Here is a 13,889-nt window from a genome sequence, read left to right as displayed (position 1 = left end):
AAAAGGCCAAGTGTAACATATATGGACTTTAAATGATATTTAAAATATCTCTTCTACTTCAATCTCCTTTTATGTTAGGTAGATATACATTCAGCATAATTTACAATTTTTTAAATGGACTACTTGAGCTCAATCTTTTCTAAAAATATCAGTATTCCACTTTATTACTTAAGTATAATCTCAGTTTTGTTTCTTGAATTTGTAAATAAAATTTGTAAAATATAGTAAAAAAAAAAAAAAAAGAACTGATCTCTTAGGGTCAACCTCTGCTTTGGATTTCTGATAACATTTTATAGACACTGAATTCATAGCTTTGTTCTGCAGTCACAGAATGTCTCTGCAGAATTGTATGCGTAATTTCTATGTTGGAACCAAGTGTAAAAATCAACTTCCTTTATATTAAAATGTAATTTAATTGTAAAAAAAAAAAAAGATATCATGTCTGCATTATGTCCTCTGAATACCCACTATGAAGAGAACAATATGCAATGTATTAACTATTGTAACTGTCCTACTAACCTGTTTTGAAACTGTTTCCCTACTATTTTATTTTCTCATTAAAATGAATAAAACTTTTTAAAAGGAAATTAAATGACACCCTCTTGAACATCCAATGCGTTACAGATGACATTAAAGAAGAAAGTAGACAGTTTCTGTAATTAAATGATAATGTCAGTAGGAGAATCTAAAACTCATGGGGCATAAAAATAGCAGAAGTATGAAGTAAGTTTGTAGTGGTGAAATCTCACAAGAAAAAAACAGAATGAGCTCAAATAAATAACCTAATGTTGAGCCTCAAGGTTAGAACGAGTTAAACTCATAGTTCCTGCAAGAAGGCAATTAGGGCTAGACAGATAGCTAAGCAGACTAAAACACCTGCTTATGCAGATGCAGGGACTGGGGTTGAACTCCCAGCATGCTGTGCCAGCCCCACACCTGGGACACAATGAGAGGGTAACTGAGATTGGGTGTGGTGGCATGCACCTGTAATCCCAGCTCTTGGGAGGCTGAAAACCAGAGGATAACTATGAGTCAGATCTGCGTAGTGAGGCCCTGTAGATCCTGTACTAAACACATTTTTTAAAATTCCCATAATAGGGGACGGGGAGCTGGCTCAATGGAGTAAGCACTTGCCTGGCAAACACAGTGGCCTGAGTTCAATCCCTGGTTCCGAAAAAAAAAAAAAAATTAAAAAAAATTCCCATAATAAATCTGCTCATCATGAATGTCCAATACATACTAAGAAAAGTATTTTTAATGACTAAACCTGAAGAAAGATGGCCACGTGCTGCCTGCTGGCCTCTGGCTCTGTGCAACCTCTGCCCAATCCATGGTGTTCCTGCAGCATTCACCTGGCATGGCCTACCCAGTGCCCTGCCTCCTTTATGCTGGGTTCAAATTCCAACTGGGGCAGCAGTCCCTTCTCATGCTCCCTGTGGGTGAAACAGTGACCACAGAAACACCGAAAACTCAGGCAAGATGATTATGCAGCTGGATCACCTTCTTACCCTCCTGAGCACTGTGCTTTGTGGGTTCCTCATTCTACATCCAGGCCAAGGTAAGGCTCTTGCAGAAGATAGCAGGTACTGTATGCAGTGACAGCCTGAGTATGCAATGTTGCAGGGGAAAGATGTAGGAGAGCAATGCCAGGGAGGGAGAAACTGGTGGAGATGGCAGAGGACAGGGAGGGAAATGTGTGCCCACAAACCAAACCCCCAAGGTGGGCCCCAGAAGCATAGGGAGGGACAGAACTACCTGAGGACACCCAATACCAAAGAGACGTCCAATCTGGAGATGGATAAGAGGCACACACAGACCTGTGGGAAGCTTTGTAGCTTTGGTACTGGGTGGGATTCAGGACATTTTCATCGTGTGTGTGTGTGTGTGTGTGTGTGTCCGTGTCCCTCCTGAGCTTCAGATGTAACAACAATAAAGACAATAACTTCCCTTTGCCATTTGTCTCTGAGTATGATACACCTTAGCCATAAAAGTGCCCTAGGAGTCTACAAAGGCAAAGTCACAAGTCTGGAGAGGTTACAGAATTGCTTGGATATCACATCCCAAAGCTGAACTAAGTAATCCTGGTTCCTTCACTTCACTCCCTTGACATGGGACAAAGGTATGGGTTGGTTGCAAGGGCAAAGGATGCCTGATGTATCGCAGACCTCAGCCCCTTATCAGGAGCTGATGTCAGGAGGGATCAAGGTGCTGGGTGTGTTTGCAACCCTTGACCCTATGATCTAGAGGTACCCATTGTGGATTCTGATGATCTCCCCCTCTTTCCCCAGTGCAATCTTCCCCAATGGAATCCTTAGTAGCATGTCCCCATGGTGCACCTTTCTCAGCTTCCTCCCTTACTGCTACTGACCAGGATTTTAGAAGAAACTAGCACTTCTAGGATAGAAGATTAGCACCATATCAACTATAGGTCATGTTCTAAGTCTTCGAGTTGGATTTATGTTCAACATAAGAGGTTATTGACCTACTCTCTTCCATCCTAATTAAAATTGAGTCCTCAATAGGGCCTTTGATGACTTCCATATTGTGTCCAAGATTTGTCTAAGAAAACTGATTTGCACCTGTTATTGGCTTTCACCTAAATGGACACAAACTCAGGCCTTTCTTGTTTGGGCTTCTCCCATCCCTTTTTCCCTCCAACATGGGAGACAGTTCACACCAATACAAGGAACAGTATCTTCCAGGATGTAGCACTACAGGTATTCTCTGTCTCCCAGCAGTGCGGTAGGCTATTGATTTGCTTTCACAAGCATCAAGCATCAGTGTATAGTGGCCACAGTGCCTTAAACAGAGAGGCCAGCTGCCAAGGCAATGTGAGTAGCTGCGAGAGAAGCACATGTTTTGACATGAAGGTGCTAAACTTGCTTAGTGCTGCCTGTCAGTGGCTGTATTCTTATAACAAGAAATACCAAGAGGATGTTTATTAATAAACACATGTTTATTCAAGTAGGTCTGATGGTTTAGAGAGCATTGGCTTCTCATAAATTGTTGAGGTTGTTTAGCATTTTCATATGAAATATGGCCTAGATGTTGCACATTCTGCAGAGAAAGAAATTCTTACAGCATGAGGCTGGGGCCGGGATGGTTCCATCCTTTGGGAACGAGAAGAGCATGGACCTGTGGGAATGCCAGGAAATTGTCCTGCACTCTGTGACCCACAGACACTTGTGCTGACCCACAGATGCACAGGTCTGGTCTGAGATAGAAAAGAGTTAACAAACACTATGTGCACATCATCCATTTTTGACAACTACCAGTACTTGGAAACCTTCTTTGCCATAAATGGACTCATTCAGTCACCAATTGTGTCCAGGTAAGTTGAAAGTTCTTGGGGACACAAAAGGCACTGGCCACCATATCAAAGCTGAATTGAGAGACCACTAGGTCCCTCCACCAAGGCACATTAGGTGACACAAAGACATGATTAGTTCTTAAGGCAAAGGTGATGTGCTGTATTCTGGCCAAGGACTCTCAGGACCCTTATCAGGAGCTGACGTCAGGAGAGCTTCAGGTGCAGGGTGTGTCTCCAGCCTCTGACCCAACAGCTCCAGGTGTGGGGGAGAGTTAAGGATGCCCCCTTGGCCAGTGCAATCTGTACAGGAGTAGTCCTACTATCCCTCTTTTAGCACACCATGCCAGGCTTTCTTTCTTTACTATGCTGACCAGAGTCTTGGATGGTACCAGGACTTCTAGGCAGGAAGATCTGGCCAAATGTTCCATAGTTCCTGTTTCAGTAGTCTTTGGCTTAGTCTTGAATTTCCTATAACTAAGGACCCATCACAGAGCACATAATTGCCCACTTTTATCCCACAGAAACCTTGGTCTTTGATAGGGGACCATTAAGGTTCCAGGATTTTCCATACTTGGCTCAGGTCTGTGCCTATGAATAAATGCATGCGCTACTCCTTGGTTTCACAAACTCCATCTTTTCACTACTCTTCTGGCCTTTCTCACTCCTGTCATGGGAGATACTTAACACTACTAAATGGGAAGGCTTTCTCCTCTTCAATGAAGTATTATGGCTGAACTTGGCCTCCCAACAGGCACATTGAACCAGACTTTGTCCTGTGCTGTAATACACATCAGGCATCAGTGTCTGGTGATCACTGTGAGTTACATAGAGAGTCCAGCTGGCATACCATCATATGTAGGCAGGGAGAGAAGTGCATTTCTTACATGGAAAAATGCTATCAGACTGCACTGTCATGCCTGTGAGTGACTACTACCCATCCCATTTCTGTACAAGTTGACATCAGATATACCTGTCCATTTGGACCAGACAGAGGAGCTCCCCAGGGCATTTATGGTGTTTATAGTATTCTTTAGGAATTTCTTCCAGGTCTGATTCATTTTGTAGAGGAAAACTCTGAGACATCAGGAAGGTATTGGAAGAAGGTGCCAACTGATGAAGAGGACAGCAGCAGGGGAACCCTGGAGACTGATGGGCACATCACTCTACCCTGAGGCCCAGAGATCTGAGCTTAACAGGGAGCCTAGCACTAGTCTCACATAGTGAGAAGAGTTATCTAAACCCCACAACCAAATTGAGTCTATCTCATGTTGATTTCAACAATGAGTTTATGTGACTTAATAGTATGAAGAAATTTTGATGGGTCCTGGCTGAGGAGTTGAATATTATCTTAGATCTAAAAAATGAGGTAGAGATATATTTCTGCCCAGATTATTATGAGAGTTAAGACAGCCGTTCTCTGTGTCAGCCTTTCTATGGTAGTCCATAGCTTCCTCTTTCAGAGCTTCAGGGAAACCAGGACTTTCTGGTCAGTGAAAGTTTTGTAGCTCTCTGTTAGCTTTTGTGACCATATCACTCCCTGTAAGATGCATGCTGTCTTTATGTCACTGTACCTTAAGTGTACATTCCCTGAGGATCAAAGACTTTTCAGTCAATTTCCAGTGTGTCCATTGCCTCACACATATAACAGGTTTAGTGCAAAGGTAATTTTCATCCTATCAGCTGATGAGACTCTTAGGTAGATGGTTCTGGGGCTGATTGTGTACTCTTAGCCTCAGTAATCCTAAGTAGGCCTTAGTGTGATTAGTTGAGTAACAGCAAGCGTCTGTAGCATTTGGGTAGGGTGAGTGTGACAACTAGGACACTTAGGAAGACTGTGTGAATCAAGGTTACTCAACAGTGCTGAGCCCACAATGGCAAGAGGAAGGTAACACCTTCGGTGTGGGTGTTGATGACTGGGCAGACCAAACTCTGATTGTGCATCTCTCTGCCCACAGCCCAGGACTCTGCCAGCCCCATCCGGACCACACATTTGGGGCAGGTGAGGGGCAGCCTCACCTATGTGAATGGCAGCAACGTGGGAGTCCACACCTTCTTGAATATTCCCTTTGCAAAGCCACCTGTAGGACCCCTGCGGTTTGCATCCCCTGAGTCTCCTGAGCCCTGGAGTGGTGTGAGAGATGGAACTTCCTACCCTAACAAGTAATTCCTCTATTGATCTGGGATATCAGGTCCTGGACAGAGTTCAGGAGCTCTGAACTCATAGCCAGGTTGCAGTGGGTGTTATATCTAAACCCCACAGCCAATTTGAGTCTGTCTTGTGTGGGTCCCCACAATGAATTTATGTGACTTAGTAGGGTGATGGAATTTTGACAGGTCCTGGCTGAGGAGTTGAATACTAGCTTAGGTCTAAAAAATGAGGTAGAGACATGTTTCTGTCAAGATTATTATGATGACATGTGTTGTGTTGCACCAGAGGAGCTGATTCTGGAACAGGGTTGGGTGATTCCTTGAGACCCCACCCCTTGCCTCTGATTCAGTGCCCGCTTCCAGGACCAGGGGTCCTTCTCCAAGGAATAAGTCTATATTATTTCAAGTAGAGCCTTTGTGGGAAGGGTGAATTTTCCTAACAATATAATCTTATAAGAGAACACACTCCACTGCTCCTCTTTGGAAAAGTAACCTGAATTCTCATCTACAGTATCTATGTCAGAGATCCATGCCTATTCCTGAACCAAATGTTTGTAGTTAAAATTGTCAAATATCAATAGCTACAGTAATTGCCCATGGAAATACCTAATAGTCATGATATCTCATCCTGTAGGGGAGTGAGATCCAAGGACCACATCAATTTTGAGAACTCCTTGAAAATCTCAGCTGCATCACAGCAGCCTTCCCTGTGGCCTGTGACTCCACAGATAGGAACTTTGGAGCAAGATGTTGTATGGCAGGACATCTGGGGGAATAGGATACTGAGGGTAGATGGAAGAAAATCAGATTGAGTCTGGTTTTTGTCACTGCATAGGTCCTAGACTAATTGTCTGCCATTTTCACCAGGTGTCTGCAAAATGAAATGATAGGTGCAGAAGCTGTGATGCTGTTCACTCGGAACCTGCCTGCCATCCCAATGTCAGAGGACTGCCTGTACCTCAACATCTATGCACCTGCCTATGCCAATGAGAGTTCTAACCTACCAGTAAGTGTCAGAGCATGGATAGCTGGTGGATGGTAAGGAATTGTGTCTCCAAGAGCAGAAATGGGCTGAGGATGTGGTCTGTCAAATACCTCTTGTCTAACAAGTGGGAGTCTGCAAGTCCACGCTTGAGCACCACAAACACACACACACACACACACACACACACACCATGAGAAAAATATTAGAAGGAAGAGGATTTTCCTGGTTTCTGCTGCAATGTAGACCCTGATGAGCAGCTTTTCCATAGACATTCACCAAAAGCCATCCCAGCTCAGGCTGGGACAGTGACCACTAGGGAGTAGGTTATGGACCCATAGTGTAGCAAAAGATCAGGGATTTTTATCCAAGAGAACTCTTTTTTGTATAGAAGTTACAGCTTGATATCCTCCAATACTTCAGCCATTGTTTATACACTGTGGCAATCAGATTGCACAACACTGTTGGTTGATATTCAGTTGGAAAAGTCAAAGGAAAATCATTTTCTTGCTATTTTAGAAGGGTCTGATGTAATAGGAGATAAACCTTGCTTTCATAGGGTAAACAGCAAAGTCTGAGTCTTGATCTAGTGAATTGAAGTTGAAGCCATCGACCTTGCCACAGATGCTGAAATCCTACCGAACTTATGCCTGCATGGATAGTTGCACAGTGTCAAAGCAATTGATAGTCTATGGATAACTCAGATGGATGTGAGTTGGGTGAGAGCCATGTGGCATATGTCTCTATTTCCCCAGGTGATGGTTTGGATACATGGAGGTGCACTGGTTTTGGGCATGGCTTCTGAACATGATGGATCCAACTTAGCAGCCTCTGAGGACGTGATAATCGTCACTATCCAGTACCGCCTGGGTGTCCTGGGCTTCTTCAGGTGAGCCTGAGGTTGAGCTAGGAAATGGGGAGTGAGAAGATCCAGGACAGGCCTCTGAGTCTTCTCCCTGCCACTTCTCAGCACTGGAGACCAGCACGCCACTGGAAACTGGGGCTACCTGGACCAAGTGGCTGCCCTGCGCTGGGTGCAATAGAATATCTTCCACTTTGGAGGCAACCCTGACCGGGTCACCATTTTTGGCGAGTCTGCTGGTGGCACAAGTGTGTCTGCCATTGTTGTGTCTCCAATGTCCCAAGGACTCTTCCATGGTGCCATCATGGAGAGTGGGGTGGTGGTAGCACCGACACTGTTCTACAACTCCTCTAAGGCTATCTCTGAGGTAAGTTCCCTCAACCATCCTGGCCAAGGCTGCCTCCCTCTCCCTTTACCTTCTTTGCTATATCGAATGTATAACAGCAAAAGGGAAATGAAGGTGCCTTGAGAACTGTTGTCTCTCTGAGAACTGCTGAGTTTCCAAAGATCAGAATCAACACACCAGGGCCAGCAAGATAGCTCGGTGGACTAAGCGCCTGCTTTGGCAAATGCAGGGACCAAGGTTTGGTCCCTGTCCACCATGTACCACTGGCACTGTCCCCATGGCCTGCTGAGCGACACAGTCGTCCCAGAGTGGTAGCACACACTTGTAATCCCACTGCTGGAGAAGGTGAAAACAGGAGGATCACTACAAGTTTGAGCTGCATAACAAGACTCTGTACCAAAGACATAAAATGGAAAAAAAAAAAATCAACACACCTCTGTTTCATAGAGGTTGAGTATATTCTGTGGCTGACATAATTGTAACCTAAGGCACCCAACATTGTGAAAACCAGAGGAATAGGAAGAATGGCCCATCTGGTTGGGAACTCTGAGAAACAGAATCTGGAACAATTTCACACCTACACCTATCCTGAGAAATTTGAAGGATTATTTAGACTCAACATGTTTCTTGGGCATACTCCATTCTCTACTCAAAAGAATGAGCCAGCCTTCTCCATTCATTTTCAGAAAGTAGCCAGCCTGTCTTCCTGTGGGCAGATCAACTCAGAAGCCCTGGTACAGTGCCTGCGAGGCAAGAGTGAAGAGGAAATGCTGGCTATTATCAAGGTCAGGCTGAGTGTTCTCAGGTGTGTGGAAGGCGGCTCACGGGGTGTGGCAGAGACAGTCCCCATTGCTCTGGACTAATAACCTCTTATTAGTCTTAGTGTTCTAATGGCCCCCGATGGAAAATGAGTGCCTACATATGTCACAACATTGCAGTTTATCATGAGGTGGACATAAGCATCCTAGGATGAGTTAGAAATGAATGCTAGTAACTCAAGGGACCTAAGAAAATTTTTAATACCTTACCTTGATCACTCACCTTTTATGCCTCCTCAGAACTTTGAGATCATTGCTGCTATAGTGGATGGGATTTTCTTGCCCAGGCACCCCCAGGAGCTGATGGCATCTGCTGATTTTCGACCTGTCCCCAGCATCATTGGTGTCAACAATGATGAGTATGGCTGGGTGCTTCCCACGGTGAGTCCCGTGGTAGTTTGGTGAGTGCAATGAAGCTGGAGGGCTTCCTAGCATTTCATGGATATAGACCTATAATCATCTTCAGCCTCATACTTCATCCCTCTTAATCCTAGATCCAGCGTTCCCCAGGCCTGCAAGATATGGATAGGGCAACACTACAGGCTGTTCTGCAGAACATGTCAGCAGAGATGGTGAGGATCCTGGGTTCTTACTCCAATGGATAAGGCATCTCCACCTTCCTCTCCATATGTCCACCCCCAAAGAGAGGCCAAACTATGAAATCTGTATCTGAGCATGGGTTTACCCCAGAGCTTGACTATTTCTTCTTTCCTAGTTCCATTCCAGGCCCCATTTGCCGCCTTGAACTTCTGCCTAACCTCCCAAAGTCTGCCTAACCTCATTTTCCATGCTTCTCCTGGTCTAGAAATTGCCGAGTAAATTTGGTGATTTGGTGATGGAAGAGTACATGGGGGACAATGACAACCCCCAGACTCTGAAAATCCAATTCCATGAGATGGTTGCAGACTTCAATTTTGTGATGTCTGCACTCCAAGTGGCACATCTTCAGCGTGAGTACACCTGCAGTTGATATCTAGCTGCCATGCTTTTGATGCTCCTCAACTGATAACATTCTCATGGCTGATTCCTCAGCAAAGAAAGAGCAGTGCTAGAGGTCCTGAAAGTCCCAATCTCAAAATCTACTACAAAGCTGTAGTAACAAAAACAACATTGTACTCATGGAGAAATAGATAAATCAATGAAATAACAGTAATTAGCCCTTAATAATGGTGACAGTTCCCTATTGGTCTGTGTGTGAGTACTCTAGCAACTATTACAGTATACAGTTGAATGATTCCCTTCCACACACCCCATCACCCAGATAATTTACAGTTTATTAACAGTGAAGTTGATAAAGTATTACTGATTTAAAAATTAAGATTAAAGAAAAAAGCAGAAAATTATTTGGTGTGGCCATCTTACATGCTTATGTCTCCTACAAAAAGCTAAATATTTTAGCAGTGGTGTAATGAAAAGTTACATCTTACTGTTGATGTATGTATGCTCTGGTACACAGATGTCATTTTGTTGTCACAGCACTACAGTGAAATACATAAATAAAAACTTTAAATTCATATGAAAAAAATAAAAAAATAAAAATAAAATGGAGAGCACAGCAACAAACCTAATCAACTTTATCTCTTTCTTCACATATTGAAAACTTCATTAACTAATGATCTTCGAAAAACCCCATACCCACATGTAGAAGATTGAAACCAAATTCTTGTCTTGTATAAAAGTCAACTCAAAATATATCCAAGATTTAGGTTTAACATCTGAAAGTTTGAAACTTCTAGGATGAAGCAATTAAAGTCATAGGCCCAGGCCATGACATTCGGAATAAGACTCCAATACCACAGGAAAACACAGCCAGAATCAACTAACATAATATATCAATTTAAAATGTTCTGCACACAAAAATAATAGTCAACTGAGTGAAGAAATAGCCTATGAAATAGTAGGCCATCTTTCAATAGATGACTAATATCAAGAATATAAGAACTCAAAATGTTAACATTAAACAAATGAACACAAACATAAAACCAGAATAGCTTCATCACGGAATAAGGAGATGAACTGAATAGGTACTCCTCAATAGCAGAAGTAAAAATGGCCCTCAGTTTATGAAAACCATTCAACGTTTCCAGACAGGGAAATTTAAACCAAAGGCTCTATTTCACCCAGGTCAGAATGGTGTACACATTACGAAAAATATTCGGATAAATGTGTTCAAATTCAGAGTGATGTCTTAATTACTCTAGGGAAATAAATGACAGTGTGTCCTTTTATGCAATAATTTTGTTAAAAAATGAAACATTAACTCTACTTTCTGATCACATTTCTTACTACAGAGATAGCTATATAACCATGTCTATTGTACTACCTTCACAACAGCTAAGCTACCATACCCATCTACAATTGAATGGGTAAAGAAATGGCCTGTGTACAGAATAGGCTTTCATTCAGCAGAAACCTAGAGTTAATTCACATCACTTGTATGAAAATGTATAGAACTAGAGACTTGTCAGCAAGCCAGACCAGGAGTACAAAACATTACATAATTGTTCTCATGTAAACAGTATGAAGACAGAAAAAAATCAAAGAAGAGAAAGAAAGATAAAAGAGATAGCTGATCTGAAAGTCAAAGATAGGCAAATAGAGAAGAAGAAGGTAGTCACATGTCAGGGAAGAAAATCTTAAGTGACATAATTTTTGAAAATCAACAAACTATGTTTTGTATTCACATGAAAACACAAAAATGAAATCCTAGTCTATATAATGAAAATAAACTAATTTAAAAATTCCTCATTGCTAGTGTAAGAGATAGACATCTCCCTCATTGGATTACAGGGAAAATAATGTCCAACCTGTTAGATGTCAGATGTGTTCGATTCTTGTCTTTTGATACTGAAGAATGAACATTGAGGACAAAAGAAGTTAGGATTAGTAAATATTTATTGAGATAAAGTCCAGAGATACATGAGTGGTCCTGAAAGTGGTTTTCTACTGAGATTCTTTCTCCAAGAATATTTTACACAGTAAAATCACAATGTAGTAGCTATGGATCAAACTACAATTAACCAACAAGATAATAATATGTTAGTCACTTAGTTAATATTGATCCAGTAATGACAAATTGCACACAGCAAGGGTATATGTCAGGTGCCATTTACTTTATCTTATATGCTAAACATCAAAGGCATTCCTGAACAGGAATAGGTATATGAGTGATGACCTGTTGGCCAGCCCCTTATATTTCTGGTGCATTTCCTGTTCTCACTAGACTGGGTGGTGCTAATTATGCTGTAACTGGAAGCTGTTTCTTAACTCTAGCAAGGCTTGCTGATCTGTCTATCACATTTTCATCTTGAGGCCTGGCTCTCTTCAAATTCTTCTCCAGCAACAATTTTAATATAAAAGTCTCATCTTCCACAGTGACTCTCTTGAGGGCCCAATAACTCTCAAACTGCTTATTATTTTGTATCTAACTTAGCTATCCCTAATAATTGTACAAGTGAGGAAATCAAGGAGAGTAACTCAATGATTTACTCAAACTTCTCAAGCCTAGGAAAAGGTAAAACCTTTCCACATCTTTGCTCCAGCTTGGGGTTCCATATCCCACATCCTGCTGTGAAGATTCCAAACAGGTCCTAGGTTTGCGCCCAGTTATCTTATCACACAAATGATTCTGAAGAACTCCAGGTAAGAAACAACCAAGTCATAACCTCTCCACAACCACAGGTTCCCATGGCACTGTCTACTTCTATGAATTCCAGCATCCTCCCACCTTCTACAAAAACAGAAGGCCATCTTATGTGAAGGCTGACCATGGTGATGAGCTTCCCTTTGTTTTTGGATCTTCTCTCGAGGTTAATCAAGGTGATTATTCCCTGATTTCCCTAATCAGAGGTGGGGCTCTGCTTGGATACCTGAGGCGTGACTGCCCTCACCATCTAGTACTGTGTCCCACATATCTCTCTATGGTTCTGGGGAAAAATGGCAAGGGGATAAAGAAATACAGACAAGAGATGAAAGCTGATGTCAGGTGGAGCGCTGTCTCCTGATAGAAGAAGAACTGAGCAACCACTGTAGGGGAGTTTATTTATGCTTTTGACCAAGTTAGTATCACACCACACAGGGTTGCCTACTGGCTAATGACTGGAATTGTGTCATGCAAAGTGTTTTATTACCAAAAGAGCTAAGTAGAGTCACATAGAGAGAAAACATTCTCTCAGGCTTTCGCAGAGAGCAAATCGGTCAAGCAATGGCCGTGACTCATCCACATGGCTGACACTGACAAAGGATCTACAAACTGTTGTACAAGGTTTCAGAGTAAATCCTGAGGTGAGGGGCTGGAGAGATGGCTCAGTGGCCTAAAGCACCTACTTACAACAAGCTTGGCAAAGCACAGGAACCACGGTTCAATCCCCCAGCACCACATGCCAGCCAGCCCTGCCCCCTGGTGGGCTGAGCTGGCCACACACTCTCTCTCTCTCTCTCTCTCTCTCTCTCTCTCTCTCTCTCTCTCTCTCTCTCTCTCAAATAAAAAAAAATTAAAAAAAAATCCTGAGGTGATCTGACTGAACTTGTAAGATACAGAAGTTACATATCTCTATATAGGTCATGCTTTATCTTGGTCTTAACCAACCAGCAGAAAAGTATAAAAACAAGGTATAAAAAGTAAAGCCATATTAATATGCTGAGCTGTAAAAGGCTCAAGTCAACAACTTCTGACATTGTCAGTCCTATGAATGATCCAGTATTATTATGGACTACTGGACTATATTGGATTAATTTGCTGAATTCATGCACCTACAATATTTAAATGGCAATGGAATACCAATCTCTGACAAAGCAAAACAAAACAGGGGATACAAATAAAGGACCATTTTGTACTTGTATGTACAAAATAAGATAGATATACAGCTACTTTCTCTTAATTCAATGAGAAGAAAGATTTGTACTAACAGTGTTTGAACAGGGTATCATGTCTGCATCTTGTACTATGAATAACTACTATGAAAATAACAATATACAATGTATTAATTATTAAAACTGTCCTACTAACCTGTTTGGAAACTGTCTCATTGCTATTTGTTTCTCAATAAAATTAACTAAAAAAAAATTAAATTAAAGCCAAACTAAAAAACAAATCCGTATTACTATGCACCCCAAATAATTTCTAAAAGCTTCCTTTATAAATGTAAAAACATGGGCTGGGGAGATAGCTCAGTAGAATAAGTGCTTGCCTGGCAAGCACAAGGGCCTGAGTTCAATCCCTGGTTCCATAAAAAAAAAGAAAGAAAGAAAAAAGAAAAGAAATGTAAAAACAATTGTTACTCTGATTCTTTGTTTCTGTTATTTGCTTTTTTAAAAAATTACTGTTCAATTCTGAATATGGGCGGCTTGTCATGACATGCCATTTACTGCTAAGATGTCTCTCGGGTAGATGGATGTTCAAGAAGAAGGCGGTGGTGAAGGAA

The 13,889-nt window shown here is 42.0% G+C and overlaps 1 protein-coding gene and 1 pseudogene across 3 annotated transcripts in view; both read left to right on the top strand.

The window, feature by feature from the left end:
- LOC101581730 (cocaine esterase-like) overlaps positions 1–13,889 on the top strand; it is a 321,818-nt gene that overhangs the window by 136,429 nt on the left and 171,500 nt on the right. The gene's annotated exons all lie outside the window — the stretch shown is intronic.
- LOC101586580 overlaps positions 1,480–13,889 on the top strand; it is a 58,101-nt pseudogene continuing 45,691 nt past the window's right edge.

The sequence above is a fragment of the Octodon degus genome, unplaced genomic scaffold (assembly GCF_000260255.1).
Source record: "Octodon degus isolate 3935 unplaced genomic scaffold, OctDeg1.0 scaffold00011, whole genome shotgun sequence".
NCBI classification, from domain to species: domain Eukaryota; kingdom Metazoa; phylum Chordata; class Mammalia; order Rodentia; family Octodontidae; genus Octodon; species Octodon degus.
Note: the sequence above shows the minus strand (reverse complement) of the source record. Positions and strands in the feature narration are given on the sequence as shown.